The sequence below is a fragment of the Phascolarctos cinereus genome, unplaced genomic scaffold, assembly GCF_003287225.1.
Source record: "Phascolarctos cinereus isolate Bilbo 61053 unplaced genomic scaffold, phaCin_HiC Scaffold_1;HRSCAF=81, whole genome shotgun sequence".
Classification (NCBI taxonomy): Eukaryota; Metazoa; Chordata; class Mammalia; order Diprotodontia; family Phascolarctidae; genus Phascolarctos; species Phascolarctos cinereus.
The window spans coordinates 65,911,987-65,935,712 of record NW_027555514.1 but is presented as its reverse complement, the minus strand read 5'-3'; the positions used below and the strand labels follow the sequence as shown (position 1 = coordinate 65,935,712).

Below are 23,726 nucleotides of genomic sequence, written 5' to 3'. Positions count from 1 at the left end.
GGTACAGTGGAAGGGGGAGAGGTGGTCCTCTTCCCCAATAGAAAGTCCTAAAAGAGAATTTTACATCACAAGTTTCAGAGAAAGGAAGAATAATATGAGAGCAGAAGTTGTCTCTCTATTTAAAGTCTGTTGAGGGAACATCTCTTCTTGGCTCAGTGACTACTTTTTTTTTTAAACATATTCCGGTTTCCTCTACTGCCTTCTTTGGGACTAAGATGTTGCCAAAGAGTCCTTTATTGCAGAACAAGACCCCTTAGGGCCCATCTGAAGTGGCCCAGGGTCTAATAGATCAGGGTTCCCTCTTCCCACCTTTACCAACCATTACAATGAGAACACTAGCAGGATCTAGCCTTTTCTTTATTTTGGGCCTCTTATCACATCACCCATTCAGTTCAATTCAACATATATGTATTAAACACTTACTGTGTGTAAGTCCCCTTGCTAGGCACGTCCTGGCCTTTTGCTTCCTTTTCCTTCATTGAGTGGTCACTCTGTATTTCACCTATTACTCTGTAGTTCATACAAATGATAATTTGATGGCACTTAATTTTTATGGCATGCTCCACTGCTAGACTTGAACCTCAATATAGGGCTGATCCTCTGGGAAAGGATGTCCCTCTTTTTCTAAGTTCTACTAGGAGACACTTACTTAAGGCTGTGTTAATTGCCATATGTTAGGTGTCATTAATGTTTTTCCTTCACACCATTCTCCCCTCCCCCTTTCCCAAATCTAGTCACTGTTACATCTTAGACCTGATAGTCATTGTTCACTTTCCCTATTTGTACAATAAGGGGCATTTGAGCTCTCTGAGGCTCTTTCCTGCTGGGTGTGTGTGTATATGTGTGTGTGTGTGTGTGTGTGTGTGTTTTTCCCCTATAATGTTCTCAGTCTCTCACCTCTTAGCTTAGTCTCGAACCCTGAATCGTAGGTACTTCTTATCAGGGAGTTGCCTTACAATTTTGTTTATTGTACTGTGCTATCTAGGCTTAATGACTTAGGGAAAAAGCAGTCCACCTGGAGAGGGTAGGGCAGCTCATTCGCATTTATAAAGTTTTTTAAGATAAGTGGAGACCGCAATCATAGCATACTTTTATAATAGACTCAGAATACTTATACTGTATACTTTTCTTCTGTAAGTACCCTTAATTTTTTCTCTTCCAAGTTAGATTCTCGTATAACCAAGAGGTCTGCATTTCTCCCTGTGCCTTGTGCGCAATCATCCATTGTAGCCAACACTTTCCATCCTTTCAGGACTTTTTACCCTAATCATCCTCTCTTCTCCCAACTCAAGGGTTTGCTGTGCTCTAGGGAAAGGTTGGCATGGAGGTTATTTTGTAGGGTCACCAAGGCTCACGGGGAGGTGAGGAGTTGAGCAGGTGTAAAATGAACCAAGGCATAATGAGTTCGCATCAGGAATCTCCAGGTAATAAGAATCTTTCCCCAAGCCGGTTTCTCCTGAACGCTCGAGCAGCCACCTGCAACCAGCCAATACTAGAGGCAGGGGGTGTGTGCGCGGCTAAGGGCCAGAGGAGGGAGAGGAGACGAGCTGAGAGGGGGCGGAGCGCCGCTTGATTGGCGGGATGTGGGCGGAGACCACCGGCGCGACCAGGACCAATTAGGGTAGCGATCAGCTTCCTCCCGCTGGCCAATGAAAGCGAAGCAGGTAGCTCGTCGCTCGGCCTGGGCCAATGGGAAAGCCCTTCCCACGCGGGCGGGCTGCCGGGGCGGGGCGAGGAGGGTCCTCCCCGCCGTGACCCCGCCCCCGGGGGAGGGGGCCCAGGCGGTGACTCCGGGGAGCTGAGGTGGGGGTCGGAGTCCCCGTAGACTCGCGCGCGAGCGCGTGTGTGTGTCCGTGTGAGTGTTAGTGAGTGAGTGTGCGCTCGGCGATGTGAGCGAGCGAGCCCGCGGCCCCCGGCTCCCGGCAGCAGCCGCCGCCGCCTCACTCACTCCCGCGCCCGAGGCCGGAGGAGCAGGGGTCGGAGGAGCGGGCGGCGCCTCCCGAGGCCTCCGCCGCCGTCGCCCCCGCAGGTAAAGGAGGTCCCGGCGCGCACCGTCCGCCTCTGCGGCTGCCCTCGGCCCGGGCTCGGGCTCCGGCTACGGTTCGGGCTCCGGCCGCGGCACCTGGCGGGAGGCGGGGCCCCGGGGGCGGGACACAGGAGCCGGACCCCCCGCCGGCCGGCGCCGACCTTCACTTCCTTTGTAGCCCCGCGCTTGGCCGGCCCGAGCCGCGCACGCAGCAGGCGCCTCATAAGTGCTTATCCCCAAGCTTGACAGCGGGAGGAGGGAGGGGCCGGGCCTCGAGCTGGGGGCGGGCGGGGCGGAGCCGGGCAGGGGGCTTCCCTCGGGGCCCCCCCCATGTGGAACTTGTTTTCGGTCTCGTTTTCTTGCATTCTGTTTCCTTTTCTTCCCCCTCGTCCTCTGGAGCTGAGCTGGGACCCGGGACCCGGGACCCGGCGGCGTGACTCACGCCGCCCGAGGCTGAGGTGGGAAACTTGAGGGAGGCGCGGGAACCGCCTGGGACCCTCACAGCCAATGCCTTCGCTGCCTCTGGATGCTCCGGGGCTGTGAAAAGAGGGAATCTGGAGGGGATGTTACTGCATTCTGCGGTCAGCACTGTGCTTGGCACATCGCAGGCGCTTAATAAGTGCTCCTCGCCCTGACCTGTGCGGGTCCCGATCAGGGATTCGTAATCAGCAGGCTGTGAACTTGTTTTAAACAATTTATTCTGGAAAATTATTTTAAAGTAATTTTTGAAATAGCTTAAAATTACTAAATTATTTTAAAAATAATTCAACATTATTTTTTAAATTAAAAATATTTTAACTGTTTCTGCATAATGGGTTTCCTTTGTAACCCCAGGTATTTTATTTTATGCCTTTCTGTTAAAAGCATTAATCTAAGAAGGGGTCCATAGGCCCCAAAGGGCTCTTGAAACACACAGAAAACTGGATTGAAAGTCGTTCTTTTGAAGGGGGCTGATTTTTTCAGTTAGTCTTGTGTGATTAGGGGCTAGGATTGTGTTGTAATTCCTTTTAATAGTAGTCAGATAAAAAGCCTTCATTCAGAAACAAGTTTCCAGGCTGCAGGATTATTATAGCATGTACTTGCCACCCAGTTCAGTGTAGTTCTCATGATTAGATTTATTTGTAAAAAGGTAACTTGAGATCATATTCCTTTATCTGAGGAATTCAAAGCACTTTGTACTTTTCACTAGTTCTCCCAGCATCCTTATGTTCTCCATTTTTACAATGGAGAGATTGAAGCTCTTAAGAGGAAAATGTTTTGCCTTAATTTACTCAGATGCTGATGGGTCTGAGAATATTTTCCTGATTGCAAAAACACTATTAGACATCTTATTGCTCAATATTATATTTAGGAACTTTCATTCAGTTGTTAATACTGTGCTGAATTTATTCCTTGTTTTTGTAGTAATCTTCTGGGTTAAGACCTGAGTTCAAATCCCACTGAAGACACTTCTAGCTTCAGTTTCGTCATCTGTAAAATGGGAATGTTAATACTTGTTGTAGTACTTCCCTTACAGGGTTCTTGTGAAGGTCAAGTAAAAATAATAGTTATAAAGTGTTTTGCAAACCTCAAAAGCTCTATAAATGTCAGTTACTATCATTACATAGGGCAGCTAGGTGGTGCAGTGGATAAAGCTCTGGGCCTGGACTCAGGAAGACCTGAGTTCATATCCAACCTCAGATACTTGCAAGCCATTTAACCATGTTTACCTCAGTTTCTTCATTTTGTAAAATGAACTGGAGAAGGAAATTGCAAACCACTCCAGTATCTTTGCCAAGAAAACCCTAAATGGGATCAGGAAGAGTTGGACATGACTGAACAACAGCAATGTCGTTACATATTATACTCATTTTGTAGGTAGAAAAACTGAAAACCATGAATGATTTTACTTTGACTAACTTGATTTCCTATCCAGGGCGTGGGGATGGATTTAGTCCATGAGTTAGGTTAGGTTTTCGGCAGCGATGGGGCAAAGTGGATAGAGTGCCAGGACTCATCTTCCTGAGTTTAAATCCAGCCTTACTAGCTGTGTGACCCTGGGCAAGTCACTTAACCCTGTTTGCCTCAGTTTCTTCATCTGTAAATGAGCTGGAGAAGGAAATGGTAAACCATTTCAGTGTCTTTGCCAAGAAACAACCCACCCCCTCCCAACCCTCTGAAAAAGGGGTCACCAGAGCTGAACATGACTAAAACAAACTCTGAACAACAACAAAAAGGCTAGGTTTCCGTAACTGTTTCCATAACTGTTCCAAATTCCTCTTCATGCTTATTATGAATATCGGTCCTTAGAACAGTCCCTGGCACATAATAGATACTTCAGAAATGCTCTTTGACTGACTGAAATGAGTACTCATTTATGATGGACATGAGGCAGAGGCAATTGTCCCACTCAGTGTTGTGGAGGTTATGTATATGTGCCATCTAGCAAAGAAAAGGGGCTATCCAGTAAACTATGCCAGCTTTCTTACATTTTTGAGCAGATTCACAGCTGTGTGGCTTTGCTTTATCGTAAAGGTTCATGTTCCATTAAATAAATAGGTTAATTTCTTCAAATGAAAACCTAGCTTTTAAATTTGACATGTTTTAAACTTGTTAACATATATTTTGTAAGTGTACATGGAAATGTTCTGTAGTATGGCTTTGATTTACTCAGTCATCAAGTATTTTTCAAGTGCCTACTATGTGCCAGGCACTGTGCTAAGTGTTGAAGATATAAAGAAAGGCAGAAAACCAGTCCCTGTTCTCCTGGAACTCACAATCTAATGGGGGAAGACAATATGCGAACCTTGCTTTTGAAAATATCTGTAAAAATATTGGATAATGGGGGGAAGATAAACAAAAATGTTTTCTTCTTGGACTGACTATACATTTCCACCTTTAAAAAGTAAGTGAATTTAATCCTGGTTTATGCAAGTACCTATTCTGATAGGCAGATGTAAATAGATTCTTAAACTGACATCTGACTATAGAAACTCTTGAGGCAGTTTAGGTTAATTTAATTTACTACTCCTTAGTAACCCAATCAGTTTTATGAATTGCTGAATATCCTAACCATGAAATGATCTCTTGTTTTTTTGACAAACATACCTGCTGTATATAACATATGTATGACTTGACAGAATTATTTAGCTAGTTTGTAAAGCATATAATTTCAATGTTTCTCAAACTCTGACTGAACAGCTCTGCTTTTCTTTTTTTTGCTTATGGTCTTGCTGTTCACTTTCAATGTATTGTAATTTATTGGCAAATTACGAGCACCAAGGGAAAAATTTCAGAAAGGGGCACTCTAACCTTGGCTAATTGCAAAAATAAATCAGTTCCCTGAAATATTGAAGAGTGAGAAGACATGGGTATTTATGTGTGTGCTATATTGTTTTTTTTTTTTAATCCCCATAGGGCTCTTTTCCACAGTTGGGAGACTTTTCCCTTTTTGGTCACACTATTTCCACTAGATGGTGCAATGCTTGTTAAATTATTGAGACTTGAATTGAGAGAGAGAGAGAGAGAGAGAGAGAGAGAGAGAGAGAGAGAGAGAGAGAGAGAGAGAGAGAGAGAAAAAGAAAATGTGTGATTATTGCTGCTTTATTTTTTACTAATTTGAAGAGATAAACACATTTTTGCAGTCATGCAGTCTATGACTGCAAAACAGAATAAGAGCTGGCAATTTCAGTTAAATGAAATGGTATTTTAAAGAAAAGGGAAAATGGTAGTAACACTTGAAATCTTATAATGCTCTCTGAATTGTATAGTGGTCAATATCTTTTAAACTCTTGAAAATGGACCTATTCTTAATATGAATTATATTTCGAAATTCTTAAATAGAACTCTTTTATATACTTTTATGCAAATGTATTTTATTTAGCTTCAAACTTAAACCATAGCATCAAACTAGCATTCATGTAGTCCTTTAAGATTTACAAAATGCTTTATATAGATTATCTCATTGATGCTCACCACTGCCTCTACTGTAGGTGCTATTATTATACTCATTTTACAGATAGGGAAACTGAAGCTAAGAGGTCAAATGTCTTGAGCAGAGTCATATGACTAGTGCCCAAGGCAGGATTTGAACTTACTACCTTTGCTTCAAGTCCAGCACTTATGCTGGCAACCACATTTTTTAAACGTTTATTATATCATACTAGGAGATTAAGTGATTTGCCCAGCATAGAATAGCCAGAAGTATGAGACAGAATTTGAACTCATTCTGGCCCCCAGGCCTACTACTACCTTGTTGCCTATGTATAATATATGGCATATAACTGTGTACCCAATTGTGTCTTGTTGGATGGGCCAGGATTATCCATGAAGCAATGACATATCCAAGGGAAGAAAACCAAATATCCTTTCCATATATTCTAAGCATTTTAAATAAGATAAAATATTTTCCAAGATTGGAAACATAGTTTACTTTTTGGGTTTTAAAGTTGATGTGATAATGTAAAAGTCTGTGGTTGAGCACGGACTAAAACCAGTTGTGCAGTTAAAGTTCCAGATGTATCAGAATTTGAATAGTAATTTTTAAAAATACTTTTTCTTCCTAACTTGAATTAATCTCTGAATTATCTTTTGGGAACTTAAATGTAATTTCTATGAAAGTTCATATTTATGTAATAGGGTCTTATCTAGGCAGAATATAGATTACACATATCTGTTAGCATCTACTTTAGGAGGCAATTGCCATATGCAGAACAATAATTTGAGATGAGTTAAAATTAAGAGTCAGTAAAGTGAAGTGGAAAGAAAGTAGTCCAGGGAACCAGAAATCAGGTTCTAGTCCTGGTTCTGCCAGTAATTATAATGGCAGCTAACATTTGTAAGGGATTGAAGGTTTACAACACTATCAACATACATTTTCCTTTGATCCTCACAAAACCCTGTGAAGTTGGTTTTGAACTAAGGTGTTATGTAACTTTAGGTAAGTTATTTAGTAAAATAAGAGGGTTAGACTTATGATCTCTATGATCTCTTCCAGACCTAACATTCTGTGATTCTGTTCTATGAAACTAACCTCTTCAAGGTCATTTAAAATTAAGATTAATAAGAAATTTTTAGAGTTACTTCAGTTATCCAGACTTATACCGAATGTATATGTATAAATTATACATTTATACATTATAAATTTATTGTCTTAATGATAATTTCATCCTTCAAAAGGTAAAGGAACCAATTAGGTGAAATTCTCTTCCAGGTCTAATTCTCACTTTGAGGGAAGATCTGATGGATGTGGTAGAAGTAATGGGAAACTTGGGGAGAAGTGGCTACTCTATTCTAGAGTTTGTGATAGAGGTGGAAAGGAAATCTGGACATCTGGTATGCAGTCCGTATTTTTGAAGAGCAGATTTCAAAACAGTCAGATCCCACCGACTAAAATTCTTCACAGGAAGGCAGCCCAGGAGGGATGGAAGATGCCAAAGAAGGAAATTCTGAAGACAATGAAGGGGAGCAATTCCAGTGTGGAGGAAAATGGGATTTGGCTGAAGCAACTTATGTGGATGTTCAGGGACTTATCAGCTAATTTATATTTATAAACAAATTTTACAAAAAACCAAGTAACGGAGTATGAATATAAAAATGTGTCATAGTCTTGTAAAGGTAGTGTCAGGAATACTAAAGCTCAGAATGATCTAAAACTGCCAAAGGATGCTAAGGACAACAAATATTTTTTTAAGCTCTCTTGGGAAAGAAAGTCTCCACTCTGCTCTGTATGTATGGAATGATGATACCTGACGAGAGAGAAGGTAGAGCTGCCAAATTCCTCTTGTTTCTCTTCTCTGCAAAGGAGAATGACCCTTATGCCAGAAAGGATGGAACAAAAGTGACTAGGAGGTTGCTGATGCCTAAGATCAGTAAGGAGATAGTCAAGAGGGCACCTGGCTCTCCTTGAAGAAGTCAAATCATCTGGCCCAGGTGGATCATATCAGAAAAAAGTGACAGGTGTTGCTGAGCTGCTGGCAGTAATATTAGAGAAGAGCCAAAAGTTTGGGGAAGCACGCATGTATTCCTGGGAAAAATCTAGAATTGATCATTAAAGAATGGTTAGTGAACATCTAGAAAAGAAAGCACAACTTCATTGAGAAGTCATGTCAGACTAAACTGATTTCCTTTTTTGATAACATTACTAAACTAGTAAATGAGGGGAATGCCATTTATGCAGTTTACTGATATTTTAGCAAGGCTTTTTATAACATTTTTCATACTAGTCTTGTGGAAAAGACAGAAGTGGCTGAGATGTTAATAAATTGGGAACCAAATTCAGAACTAGCTGGATGGCCAAGTTCAGTGTCAGTGTGGCAGGAGGTGTGGAGTGGGAAGGGAATAAGAATTATATAGCATCTACTCTGTGCTAGGCACTATGCTAATCACTTTATAAACATTATCTCATTTGATCCTAACAACAACCCTGGGAGGTAGGTATTGTTATTATCATCATAAAATTACAGTTGAGGAAACTGAGGCAAACAGGGTTAAGTGAGTTGCCCAGGGTCACACAGCTAGTAAGTGTCTGAGGCCAAATTTGAACTCATGTCTTTCTGATTTTATGCCTCGCCTTCTATCTACTTTGACACCTAGCAAAAGGTCTAAAGTTGAATATATCAGGGATCTGTGCTTACCCTTGTATTGTTTAATATTTTTATCAATGACTTGCATAAGGATGTGGGCAATATTCCTATTTTGTTTATTGTTCATTGTTAAAAAAATGGATTGGATAGAACAAAACATTGCCTTATAATTTTCTTTTCCAACAAGATATCTTCCATGTATCAGTATCATTCCTTGAAAAACATAACAAATAACTTCGGTCAATGACCACCTAATAATACCAGGTAAAGTACTGTTGGACTCTTTGTGACTCCATTTTGGGGTTTTCTTGGCAAGGATACTGGAATGGTTTGCCATTTCCTTCTTCAGCTCATTTTACAGATGAGGAACTGAGACAAACAGGATTAACTGGTTTCTTCAGGGTCATACAGCTGCTAAGTGTCTGAGGCCAGATTTGAACTCATAAAGATGAGTCTTCCTGATTCCAAGCCCAGTGCTCTATCCACTGCACCATCTAGCTGCCCCAGAAGAGAACAAGTATACTTGTGAAGAGTATTCTTCACTCTGATGGAAACGATTTAGCTCAAAGTCCAAGTCAAAGACAGACTTCCAGTGGAATGGTGAGGGCCTTCCAAATATTTGTGGGTGACGTCATCCTGATTGTATCAAGCCTCAGCATATTGCAGAGCCTCCTGAAACAGCTCTGTAATCACTCAAAAGAGTTTGGCATGTCTGTCCACACAGGGAAATCCACATAGTTGAAGACTATCTCTTGCTTGGATTTTGACACATATTTGGATGTACAATTTATAAAGTTTATCCATTAGTTGGTATATTTGGGACAGATAGTAAAGGTGGACAACAAGATGAGCCTGTAGATGAATAGAAGAGCAACCTAGCTACCTTTCAGGAAATTACAGAGCTCCTTCGCTAACTCCAAGTTTCCAAGAAAAGCAAAGAGCTTTTCAATACTAACGTTATATTGATGTTGCTGTGTGGCAGTGTCATGAAATGCACTTCTTTTGAAGAAGTAAAGATGAGTATAATGCAGAGAATAGTCAGTGGATATTGTAGGTGTGAGTAGACTGCAAGTTTTAAGTAATAAGGGATTTTGACGAAGAAGATGAATAGGAAAGGAAGTCGCCAGGGAGCCATCCATTTGAAAGGCGGAGAAGAAAGTCTGGTTATGTGGCAAGAGCAGGGGATGACTTGTGGACAGTGATAGTGCTCTCAATTGTCAGGAGAACCCAAGGAAGGCCTTTAGCATGTGGAATGAACTGTGGTAAACTTAGGGTGAAGTAATGGACAAAAGTCATACAGGAGTAGTTACAATTTGTGTTGTTGGAGGCTACCCAAATTGAGGAGATCATGGGTCCATTTATGTATGTATCATGCCTGCAAAAGTCATAAGGTGATTAGCTAATTTAATTTTTTTCACTCTTATGTGTTGAGAGGCAGGGTGGTAGAATAGGTAGAGAGCTGGCTTCAAAACCAGGAAGACAAAGTCTTACCTCTGATGCTGGCTGTGTGATTCTGGGCAAGTTACTTAATTTACCAGTGGTTTAGGCAACTCTCAAAGAGTGTAAGTTTTAGAGAAGGGGTGACCTACATTGATAGAGTTTCTCATGTGGAAGTGTTTTTATTACTGAAATCACAGACCTAGTCTCTATGCCTGTCTCTGTCCCTTCTGTTTTATAGGGGACACCTGACATTAATGATAAGTCTGATTTTGCCATTTGATAACTTTCCCAGTGGTTCCAAAATGTAATACCAGTGACATTAATTATATGGCTGGTACTCATTGGGATGGTCTTCATATAGCCTGTAATGTGCTTGACATGTAAATTGAGGCATTTTAACACATTTCTTAGTTGTTTTTTTTCATACTATATATTTGTCCACTGACTCCTTAATTGATTTCAAGCAATTAAAAGATAATTTTTTTGCTTTATTTTTAATAGCATTTTATTTTTTCCAATTACATGTAAAGATAATTTTCAGCATTCATTTTTTGAAAGATTTTGAGTTCCAAATTTTTCTCCCTCCCCCCCCCAGCAATCTGATATAGGTTATACATGTGCAATAATGTAAAAGATAATTTTTACATTAGTCATGTAAAACTTGTAATTTTTTTTAAGAGCTGGAGGAGACTTATTTTTTTTAAATTTTTAAAAATTTATTTTGATTTATCAACAATCACTTCCATAGGCTTTTGAGTTTTAAATTTTCTTCCCTTCCCTTCCCTCCCCAAGATGGCATGCAATCTGATATAGGCTTTACATATACATTCCTATTAAACATATTTTCACATTAGTCATGTTGTAAGGAAGAATTAGAACCCATAGGAGGAACCACAAGAAAGAAGAAACAAAACAAAACAGAAGAAAAAAAATGGCAGATAGTATGCTTCAATCTGCATTCATACTTCATAGTTCTTTATTTGGATGTGGATAGCATTTTCCATCATGAGACTTTTGGAGATGTCTTGGGTCCTTGCATTATTGAGAAGGGCTAAGTCTATCAAATTTAGTCATCGTACAACGTGGCTGTTACTATGTACAACATTCTCTTGGTTGTGCTCACTTCACTCATCATCAGTCCATACAAGTCTTTCCAGGTTTCTCTGAAGTCCACCTGTTCATCATTTCTTATAGCACAATAGTATTCCATTACATTCATATTCCACAATTTGTTCAGCCATTCCCTAATTGATGGGCATCCTCTCAATTTCCAATTCTTGGCCACCACAAAAAGAGCTGCTATAAATATTTTTGTACATGTGAGTCCTTTTCCCATTTTTATGATCTCTTTGGGATACAGCCCTAGAAGTGGGTATTGCTGGGTCAAAGGGTATGCTCATTTTTATAGCCCTTTGGGCATAGTTTCAAATTGCTCTCCAAAATGGTTGGATCAGTTCACAACTCCACCAACAGTGCATTAGTGTTCCAAGTTTCCCACATCTCCAACATTTATCATTTACTTGTTTTGTCGTGTTGGCCAGTCTGATAGGTATGGTGATGTACTTCAGAATTGTTTTGATTTGGATTTCTCTAATCAATAGTGATTTAGAGCATTTTTTTCATGTGACTATAGATGGCTTTAATTTCTTCATCTGAGACCTGTCTGTTCATATCTTAGGGAATGACTTGTATTCTTATAAATTTGACTTAATTCTCTATATATTTTAGAAATGAGGCCCTTATCAGAGATACTGGTTGTAAAAATTCTTTCCCAGTTTTCTGTTTCCCTCCTAATCTTGATTGCATTGGCTTTGTTTGTGCAAAAACTTTTTAAGTTAATGTAATCAAAATTATCCATTTTGCATTTCATAATGTTCTCTGTCTCTTGTTTGGTCATAAATTCTTCTGTTCTCCATAAATCTGACAGGTAAACTATTCCTTGCTCTCCCAGTTTGCATATCAGCCTTTATATCTAAATCATGAACCCATTTTGACTTTATTTTGGTATATGGTAGAAGATTTTGGTTTATGCCTAGTTTCTGCCATACTCTCTTCCAGTTTTCCCAGCAGTTTTTGTCAAATAGTGAGTTCTTATCCCAGAACCTGGGATCTTTGAAGTTTATCAAATAGTAGATTAGTATAGTAATTGACTACTGTGTCTTACATACCTAACCTATTCCACTGATCCACTACTCTATTTCTTAGCCAGTACCAAGCAGTTTTGATGATTGCTGCTTTATAATGCAATTTAAGATCTGGAATGGCTAGGCCACCTTCCCCTGCATTTCTTTTCATTAGTTTCCTTGATATTCTGGACCTTTTGTTCTTCCAAATGAATCTTATTATTATTTTTTCTAGCTCTATAAAATAATTTCTTGGTAGTTTGATTGGTATGGCACTGAATAAGTAAATTAGCTTAGGTAGAATTGTCATTTTTATTATATTAGCTTGGCCGACCTGTTAACAACTGATATTTTTCCAGTTATTTAGATCTGACTTTATTTGTGTGAAGTGTTTTATAATTGTGTTCATATTGTTCCTGGCCTTGTTTTGGTAGGTACTCCTAAATATTTTATAATGTTCACAGTAACTTTAAATGGAATTTCTCCATCTCTTGCTGCTGGGCTTTGTTGGTAATGTATAGAAATGCCGATGATTTATGTGAATTTTTTTATAGCCTGCACCTTTGCTAAAGTTATTATTTCAAATAGTTTTTTACTTGATTATCTAGAATTCTGTAAGTATATCATCTGCAGAGAATGGTAGCTTAGTTTCTTCTTTGCCTATTGTAATACTTTCAATGTCTTTTTCTTCTCTTATTGCTAAAGCTAACATTTCCAGTACTACATTGAACAAAAGTGGTGATAATAGACAGCCTTGTTTTACCCCTGCTCTTACTGGAAATGCTTCCAGCTTGTCCCCATTACATAAAATGCTTGCTGAAGGTTTTAGATAGATGCTACTTATTATTTTAAGGAAGGCTCCATTTATTTAAGACTTGTAATGTTAAAAGTCATATTGGAATACTTAAGCCAGATGCTTTTTAAAAAAAAAATTCTGAATTCATTATCTTTTCCATGTTGGTTCATGATCAGTTGGCAAAGATTGCAACTTGTCTACTTGTGCAATTCTTTTTCTTGTCTTTTTTCTGTGAATCTAACATAGAGGAACCTCCCAGGGCACTGGCAGCAGTATTTGGGTTCTTTGACTTTGTTTTGTTACCACTTCAGTGCTTGGACTAGTCATCTCTTATCATAATAACTTATTATATCAATGTGATATATATGTTAAGCTTTATGAAACATTTTCTTTGTAACAGCCCTGTGAAGTAAGAGGTGCAAATAATTATCACTTCCATTTTACAGGTGAGGAAACTCAGGCTTAGAGAGTTTTTGTTCCCAGTGTTATATAGTAAGTGACGGCTGAAGCCTGGCTTTGAATCCAGGTCTCCTGACTCTGGTATGCTTTCCAATACACTAAAGTGTTATTTTTCATTCTTGCTCCTTGAGTTGCTCACCTCATTTTCTAGTCTGACACATTTCTGTCTTTTATGCTATGCGAATAGTTCTTGGCAATATGCAGCAAGCAGCTTGCTAGGTCTCTGTTTTTTTTTTCTATTTCCAAAATACGTAAAAATATTTACAATTCAGTTTAGCAAACAGCTACTTACGTCAGGCATTGTGATAGTCACTAGGAATTGGAAAAAAAAAAGCAATGATCTTTGCCTTCAAAGAGCTTACATTCTAGGGAGGTGTGTGTGTGTGAATAACATGTACATGAAGGAATGAATGAAAACATCTGTTAAGTGCTTACTATTTTCAACACACTGTGCTAAGTGCTACTCATACAAATTCAAGGAAGGAAGACAATGTTTGTCCTTAGTAGCTTGCATTCTAATAAGAGGACACAACAGTAATAGGGAGGTGATGTCCAGGGAGGAGTGTTTTGGACTTGGGAGTCAGAGTGTGAATGGTGATTGGAGTCTGAGAGCAAATGATTTACATGTTCTTACCAAAAGTGCTAGTACTGATTTTATTCATGTTTCTAGAGCTGGAATTGGAAAGAGGTGGTGTGTGTGTGTGTGTGTGTGTGTGTGTATATGTGTGTGTGTGTGTGTGTGTGTGTGTGTGTGTGTGTATGTGTGTGTATGTATGCATATTTTGGTTGGGACCTGTGATTTCATCAATGTAAGCAACTTCAGAATGTGGAAATTCCATTAGCCATGTAGATAAGGCAGTTATCTCCCTAACTTAGTCTTAGGGAGTTTTCTGGGGCACTGAGGAATAAAGTCATTAGACCATGGTCATAGAGTTAGTGTGTGTCACTGGTAGGTATTGAATCCATGTCTTCCAGTAGACTCCAAGGCAACATGGAGTAGTGGATAGAGAGCTGGACTTGGATTTTGGAAGACATGTGTCTAGCCTTAGCTACTTACTAGGTGTATGATCCTAGGCAAGTGTGGCAGCCTCATTTTCTTTGTAAAATCGGGATGATAATAATAGTACATATCCCATAGAGTTGTGAGGATCAAATGAAATAATATTTGTGAAGGGCTTTACAAACTGTATAATGTGCTGTGTAAGTGTTAATTGTTAACAGGAACCATGGTGTAGTGGATAGAGAGCTGACTTTTGGGCTGGAAAGATTTAGGCTCAAGTCTTAGCTGTAACATGTTGGCTTTGGGATCCTAGAAAGTCACTTAACATTTTAGTTCTCTAGGGAATTTTCAGATTTCAAAGATTGTAGGTTTCAGAGAAGGTGCTGAAATACCTTGGTAGAAGGAATTTCCTCACCTGGAAATTCCCTGTGCCAATGAAATCACAAGGTTAGTATTTAACTCTAGCTATTATTACTGTGTCTATTATCATTATTATTAGCATCATCACCATCACCTCCATTTCTACTGCTTTGACCCACAGTACTTTGAAGCATAAAGAATAGAGACTGGAACCTTTTGTGTCCTCCTTTTCTCAGGGGTCAGAGGTTTCTCACCAACAAGAGTCTAGGATACTGAGAAGTGAATTGATATATAATATTGTAAATACAAGGTGTCCCAGAAGTCTTAGTGCAGTTTTAAGCCTTAACAGCCTCATCAACATACAATTACAGTGTAATCAGCTTAACAACAGCTTAATCAGCATAATGTCATAATTAGCAGATGATAAACTTTAACAGATTAGAACTGCACTAAGCCTTTTTGGACAGCATGTATAAGTATTTATTAGAAATATTAAAATGGGAGAAATTATCTGTCCCAAAGATAAGGGAAAGTTTTTTTTTTTTAATCAGTGCTGGCCTAAATTACATAATGTAACATTGGCCTTTGTGTATCTCCTTTTGGTTCTGGGGTTGCTTTTCTCAAGCCTACAAGAAATAAAAAAATAACACTCTGTGATGATGGAAACTGAGGTGCCTATTAGGTGGTGCTTATTAGTCTTTTGGGGGCCCTGCAGAAGGTAGCCCTGTCCTGAGAGGCTGCCACCAGAAGGCGTGGCTGCAAAACTTCTAAGCTGTTCCCTGCCACCCCTACCTGGATTCCAAGTCCCCAAGCTATCTAAAGTAGTTTTGATGAATTTAGTAGTTAACAGATTAATTCAGTAGTTTGAATTAATCTAGGAGATGCAATGGTTTATTGTTCAAAATACTAAAATCTACTGTTTGCTTGACTGAGAGCCCCCAGCCTATCCATAGGCTCTTCCCTCTGTTTACTTACAATTGCATTCGGAAACTTAGCATGCTGAGGTCACAGTTTGTTGTATGTATAATAAAGTGAAAAAGGAAATTAGATTAAATCCTGTTATATGGAGATGTTCTCATTCAGCTGTTGCCCTTCTAGATCTTTGGGTGTGACTGGACAGGATTCCCACCACTGGTACCTTTGGCTCATGGAAATGAAATGGGAGGAGGAGCCTTTGTTCTCACCTCTGGATTAAGGATTTAGGAATAAAGGGAAACTGGGAAGATTAGAGTTTCCACTTCCATTCACAGTAGCAGGCAGTTTCAGCAACTCTGGATCTTTTATCCTAGTGCTTTCTGGTCCTCATCTCTAGTCTAGGATCTTGGCTGTTCCCTTCTCTTTGCTTTCAGAAGCCTGAATTAGCCAGGACAGTGGGATACTTTTTGGTGTACAGATTAATTCCTTGTGTTTTATCCTGTGACCTTCTGCCCAGTTCCAAACAAGATCCTAGAATCCTAGGGGGCATGGAGGGGAGGTTGCCAGAATTATCCTTGGATCTTTATCTTTGTGAATCATCTTCCTGGGTCTAAGACATAAAAATAAGCAGCAGGAGGAGGGGGGGGGCCCACTGGTAACAGCAAAAACAACCAAACTATAGTTTTTAAATTTCAAAGTTTACTTTGTTTTGTCACTTATTTTCTTGTGCTGTTGGCTTGTGAAAAACATTTCTCATATGTTAAAATTTCACTTATTGAATACTGTAGTTCTTGCTAATTTCTTGCTCTTGTTAAGGTTTCCTTAATGAGATTAACTCCTTTGGATGAGATTTAGGAATGCTAACCCTGAGAATACAATGAATCTTGGTAGTAATCTCTCTTTTTGCTGTATTTTGATGGGGGCATTAAAAGAAGAATTGGAGTCAACAGGAAGTTTCCATACCTGTTATGGGTGTAGGGAACTGGAAGCAGTGAGGGAAGATACTGAAGTGAAAGTAGATGTAAGAGGGACACTCTAGGTAGAACTTTTATACTTAGCTTTTTTTTTTTTTAAACTATGAGCTGTGTAGAATTCTAAGAAAAGAAATATAGTCTACTTAGTAAAGTTCTAGAAAGGCAATGCAAGCATTGTTCCTTGCAACCTAACTTCGCTGGGTCATTGGGCAGCTGAGAAAATAAGTACTAGAAATCACATTGACTTAATTTGGTTAGGAAGTTCTGATCTTATGCTAATAATGAATATTCTCTACAGTATTTTAAGCAACTAAGTTGATTTAATGTAGCATTTTATTTGCTCAGCAGTTTTCAAAGCTGTGTGGGATGCCACTCAAATTAAAAAAAAACCACAGAGGTATCCAAGGAGAAACAGAAAATTAATTTCTTATTATTATTTCAAATCTTGAGATTTGGGTGTCCCTCCACCAGTATGATCTGATGAGGGGAGACAAAGACACAGGTTAAATAGTCCTCACAGGTAAATTCCCCCTCCCACCAGCTGTCCGTCACTCGGTTACTCCACTCACAATCTCAGACACGAGACTCTACCATAGAACAAAGGAAATAGTATACATCTCTGTATTTCTTAGTTTGTTTGAGATAATGTCAAAGAAGCAATTAAAAATGTGAAGTCAAGCTAGGCGATGTACTGTGGAGCCAGGCCACCATGACAGAAGATAGTTTACAAATGTACTGGGAGGTCTGAGAGATTGAACAGACTATTAGAATAGATAATGGGGGAAACTGGAAGGCATCTGAGTAAGGTCCTTTCAAAGGGAGATAAGGAGAGTAGATAAGGAACCTTTTAAGGGTTTGCTGGGGCCTGTAGACAAACGGGAGTCAGATTCTTTTAGGTCGAGGGGCAAAGGCACATCCGAATAAGATTAAAAGGTAGGCTAAGGCTTAACAACTAGACAAATTTTAACTACTGATATGTGGCACTTAAAAAAAAAAGAACTTACAGAAATCTATACTTAACCCTATCCTACCTCCTGAACTTATTACCAGATTTAGGATAGTCTTATCCCAAACTTTAGTTCAACTGAGAAGTCTTCACTGGGACATCTCATTCAAAAGCTTTGAAATTTTTTGTTTTACAATGACATTATTGATAACATTTTGCCTTGTTGCAGACACCATCTAGCAAATAACTTAAACCTCCAACAGTGTACCTTTTCCCAAAGCAATTGTACATGTCACTTTTCACTTTTAAAAACTAATTGTTAATAGAAACTAAGAATTGTTCTTTAATCAGCTAATACCACTGTTGGTATCTGACTCTTGTCCTTTAGCATCATTATTTAGAACATTATAATCATTGTGGATACTGTTTTTTGGGGTCTGCTTTCTTCATTTTGTTTTTCTTTGCACAAGTTTTCTGATGTTCCCATGAAATCTTCATATTGTTATCATGCTGTACTATTATTCTGTTACATTCATGTACTACAAATTGTTTCATCATTCTGTAATGAATGGGCACATAATTTGGTAATTTTTTTTTTAGTATGAACTTAACAATCACCAACAAAAATAACCATTTCAGTACTATAAAAACAGGAATTTTATAGGCACATAATTTGTTACCAGATTTTATTTATTTATTTATTTACAAATGCTGCTGTAACTATTTTTGTGTAGTGGATCTTGTATTGCTGTGTTAATCTCCTTGGGCTATAAACAGTATTGGAATCTCTGGGTCAAAGGGTATAAAAAATTTATTAACTCCAAGTCTAAAATTTAACACCAGTGAGTTAGAGTGCTGTTCTCTTACCTTACTATTACCACAACTATGGAAAAATAACCCGTGTATATCATGCTAAACCAACGTACAGTACAGATCAAATTTACAGATTGTGAATGAGTATGAAAAAGTTGGTCTCACTGTTGTGGCTATATCTTTATCTAGAATTAGAATGCTAATAAAAATGTAGTAATTCAAGGCTAATAGAGTTTAACATTACTGTAGTGGTAAGTTTTTTAGGTGAAAACATTTTCACTGGTAAGTTTAGAAATTTTTTTTTAAATTACTTTTTAGAGTTTCCAGGTAGTCTTTTTTTTTTTCTTTTTGGTGAGGCAGTCAGGGTTAAATGACTCTCCCAGAGTCACACAGCTAGTAAGTGTCAAGTGTCTGAGGTCACATTTGAATTCAGGTCCTCCTGACTCCAAGGCTGGAACTCTATGTACTTCGCCACCTAGCTGCCCCTAGGTAGTTTTTTGGTAAGACTCATTTACGGTGAGAAGAGCCAAACTGTGCACTGAATATTGAATATTATTATACTAGAACAATTCCTAAATGAGTAAATACCAAAGAAATGTGAAAAATAACATTCTGACAATGGTAGCCAAACATGAATTATCTAGGTTTGTGGGATGAACTGCTGGTAATTTTTCCACTTCACCCTCTCCACTTCCAGGCAATTCAAAATTAAATAGAAGGAATTTTGCATTTTTTGTTTTCATTTTAGCTAGTCTTACTATCTTAACTTTTGCTTTTTTAAATTCTTTTATCTTCATTCTCTTTTGGGCTAGACAAGGTGAAATGTTAAAACCAAAGTATTATAATAATAGACTATATGGAAACTTTTATACTTAATTAGGAGCTGATTTAGTTGCTCTTCCTGATGAAAAATTAGATTTGAGAGACTATTGTTTAACAGTGGGAAAATTATGCAAAAATTATGCAAAAATGGCTTTTGACTTTGGAGTAGTTCGGCTCTGGTGGTCCTACCTGCAGTAACAGTCTTGGTTCTCTGTCAGATACCCAAATGCATCTGTGATCTCATCAGCTTGAGAGTTCTCTCCTGCAGGCATGCAGATTGCAGTCCACCCATGTTTGTCCATCCTGTGCATGTCGTTCCACAAATTTTTCCCAGGGAAGTCCACCCATTGTGCTTGAGTCTTTCCTAGATTTCTTCCCTTGCCGGGGGACCAGCTTATCTTCTCTTTTTAACATGTTTCACTTCTTTTCTTCTTTGAAGATTCTCTGTGGTTATAGTTTGCAGCCTGCTCACACCCACCTCTTACCTTCCCATTGCTCTCTAAGTGCCATTCATTTTCAGTTTTTCAGAAATTGTTTTATTCCATGTGTCATTGCCAGATAGCAAGACCCAAAGAGTGTTGGTATTTAAAAAGATTGATTTTAGAGGAAACTAGGAGCCATTAAAGGAACCTGCAGTTTCTGCAAGGCCATCCAGCCTGCTCTCATCCTTTTTAAACTTTGGGCCCCGCTTGTCTATTTGTACTCTCTATCCTAGACAACAGACTAACTGACACACTCTGTAGGATTTCCATAGAAATGCATATTTCAATATGAGTGATAGACCTTCTTCCCTCTTGATCTTTTCTTTGTATGTGTTCAGGCCAAACTCTTTTGAGTGCTTATAGATCTTTTTCTAGGAGCCTTCTCAGTATTTGAGGACTTGATTCAGGCAATAAAGTCACCTGGCAATAGGAGTATCCAGAGGATATCATCATCCACAGAAAAACTTGCTTCAACCGGAACTCTGCTGAATTTCTTTCATCACAGTGGGAATCATCTTTGGTGAGGCCACCTCCACTTCCCCTACTGTTTTAAACTCCCTTGAGGGTCGTTGAACGTGATTACTTTTCTTATGTTTTTCAAAGACCCTTGAATGTTATTTATGTATGGAGGGGAGAGAGTTGGAAAAGAGCTCCTTGCTTTGTTGAATCATATGCTTTTTCATAATCTACAAATGATAAGCACATTGAAATCTCTACCTTTTTCTATCAATTATGAAATGCTAAAGAAGTGGTTGCTTACTATTACTTGCAGAAGCCTGCTTGTTCCCTGTACCCTCAACAAAGGTGCCTGTGGTATATGCATAGATAAATTGCATAAAGATATGTAGTTCAGTTATATAGGTCAATAGAAGTTGACTTACTGGCTGTTTTCTCTTGTTTTTATTTATTTATTTTTTAATATAAATTTATTTATTTTTAGTTTTCAACATTCACTTCCACAAGTTTTTGAGTTCTAAATTTTCATCCCATCTTACCCCTTCCCCCACCCCAAGATGGCATGCTTTCTGAATATCCCTTCCCCTAGTCTGTCCTCTCTCCCCTTCTCTTCTCCCCTTCCCCTTCTATTTTCCTGTAGGGCAGGATAGACTTCTGTACCCCATTTCCTGTATTCCTTATTTCCCAGTAGCATGTGAAAATTTTTTTTGAACATATGTTTTTAAAACTTTAGGTTTCAAATTTTCTCTCTTCCTCCCTCCCCACCCACCCTCATTGAAAAGGCAAGCAACTCAATGTACATGTGCAGTTATGTAAAACACTTCCATAGTAGACATGTGAAAAACTAACTCTATTTCCCTTAATCCTGTCCTGCCCTCCCATTCTATTCTTTCTTTTGACCCTGTCCCTCCTCAGAAGTATTTACTTCTGATTACCCCCTTTCCCAATCTGCCCTTCTCTCTGTCATCCCCCTGCTCTCTTGTCCCCTTCTCCCCCTATTTTCTGTAGGGTAAGACAGATTTCCATACCCAATTGAATGTGTATGTTATTCCTTCCTTAAGCCAAATCCTATGAGAATAAGATTCACTCATTCCCTCTCACCTTCCCCCGTTTCCCCTCCACTGTAAGAGACTTTTCTGTTTTTTTTTTGTGAGATAATTTACCCCATTCTACCTCTCCCTTTCTTCTTCTCCGAGTATAATCCTCTCTCATCCCTTAATTTTATTCTCCACATATGACTCCTTAATCTTCAACTCACCCTGTGCCCTCTATCTATCTATCTATCTATATATACGTACGTGTAATTTTTTTCCTCCAACTACCCTAATACTGACAAAGGTCTCATGAGTTATAAATATCATCTTTCCATGCAGGAATGTAAACAGTTCAATCTTAATAAGTCTCTTATGATTTCTCTTTCCTGTTTACCTCTTCATGTTCCACTTGAGTCCTGTATTTGAAAGTCAATTTTCTATTCAGCTCTGGTCTTTTCATCAGGAATGCTTGAAAGTCCTCTATTTCACTGAATGACCATTTTTTCCCCTGAAGGATTATACTCAGTTTTGCTGGGTAGGTGATTCTTGGTTGTAATCCTATCTCCTTTGCCCTCCGGAATATTATATTCCATGCCCTGCGTCCTTTAATGTAGAAGCTGCTAAATCTTGTGTTATCCTGATTGTGTTTCCACAGTACTTGAATTGTTTCCTTCTGGCAGCTTGTAATATTTTCTCCTTGACCTGGGAACTCTGGAATTTGGCTATAATATTCCTAGGAGTTTTCCTTTGGGGATCTCTTTCAGGAGGAGATCTGTGGATTCTTTCAATTTCTATTTTGCCCTCTAGTTCTAATATATCAGGGCAGTTTTCCTTGATAATTTCTTGAAAGATGATGTCTAGGCTCTTTTTTTGATCATGGCTTTCAGATAGTCCAATAATTTTTAAATTCTCTCTCCTGGATCTATTTTCCAGGTCAGTTGTTTTTCCAATGAGATATTTCACATTGTTTTCTAATTTTTCATTCTTTTGGATTTGTTTACTGTGTCGATTTCTCATAAAGTCACTATCTTCCAATTGCTCTATCCTAATTTTTAAGGAAGTATTTTCTTCAGTAATCTTTTGGACTTCCTTTTCCATTTGGCCAATTTTTCTTTTTAGGGCATTTTTCTCCTCATTGGCTTTTTGGACCTCTTTTGCCATTTGGGTTAGGCTATTTTTTAAGGTGTTATTTTCTTCAGTATTTTTTTGGGTCTCCTTTAGCAAGCTGTTGACTTGTTTTTCATGATTTTCTTGCATCACTCTCATTTCTCTTCGCAGTTTTTCCTCTACTTCCCTTACTTGCTTCTCAAAATCCCTTTTGAGCTCTTCCAAGGCCTGGGACTGATTCATATTTTTCCTGGAGGCTTTGGATGTAGGAGCTTTGATTTTGTGACCTTTTTCTGGTTGTATATTTTGATCTTCTTTTTCACCAAAGTAAGATAATATAGTCTGACTCTTTCTGCACTGCTTGCTCATGATCCCGGCCAATTACTTGACTTTTAAACTCTTTGTTAAGGTAAGAGTTCTGCTTCCAGTGTGGAGAATGTACTGCCCGAAGCTTCAGGGGTTTGTACAGCTGTTTTCAGAGATACTTGTAGGGACCTGTAAATTTTCAGTTCTTTCAAGGTGATATGAGAAGGGGCGAGGTGTTTACTCCTTTCCTGGCCTGTGACCACAAGTACTCCTTTCTGTCCTGTAACTGTGAGGAGGGGTTTCTCTCCACAGCCACTCCAAGCTCTACCACGCCAGTGCTCCTCCTCACCCCAGCACTGGGCCCAGAACTGTGACCCAGATCCAGACACGGGCAAAGCAAGAGATCCCTGCAATCCCTCTGATCAGCCACTGGATTCCCCCTCAGTCTATGGGCCGGAAGCTTGGGAAGCAGCTGCCGCCCCCCAGGGCCTCTCTCTCAGGGAACTGGATCTGAGACCCCGCCTTCCTCTCTCAGCACCCAGCACCGCAGACTTTTCCCACTGACCTTCTAAGTTGTCTTTGGCATTTGTGGATTGAGGAGTCTGGAAACCTCCACAGCTGCCTGCGATTCAGTCCTCTGAGGCCTGCTCCAGGTTCACTGCTGCCTGAGCGCCCATGCCGTGCTGTGCTCCCAGCCCCCACGCGATATGCCTTTCCAATCAACCATCCAGGTTGTCTTCTGTTGGAAATTTGTTTCACTCTTTTTGTGGGTTCTGCTGCTTTAGAAATTGTCTAGAGCCATTTTTTATGAGTATTTGGAGGGGTTTAGGGGAGAGCTCAAGCAAGTCTCTGCTTTCACTCTGCCATCTTGGCTCCACCCCTCTTCTTTTGTTTTTAATAAAATAAAGTCTAAAATTTTTTCTGTGCTTTATCTTCTTAATATCTGTTCCCTGGTATTCTCCAAATTGTCTACTCTAGCACAAATCTCCATTTGGTCCAGTCTGGCCACTTTCCCCTTGTTTGTCCTCATCATTGCTATTTCACCCTCCTTTATAAGCACATTCAGAACTGTGTTGTTAAGATCCAAGTAAGGGGGTTTCTTTC

The 23,726-nt window shown here is 39.2% G+C and overlaps 1 protein-coding gene across 1 annotated transcript in view; it reads left to right on the top strand.

Annotated features, from left to right (window-relative positions):
- The first annotated feature begins 1,758 nt into the window (after positions 1-1,758).
- MPP7 (MAGUK p55 scaffold protein 7) overlaps positions 1,759-23,726 on the top strand; it is a 268,281-nt gene continuing 246,313 nt past the window's right edge. The window contains exon 1 of the mRNA XM_020990515.2: positions 1,759-2,029. The gene's annotated coding sequence lies outside the window, so the exon portion shown is untranslated. The remainder of the gene's footprint in view (positions 2,030-23,726) is intronic.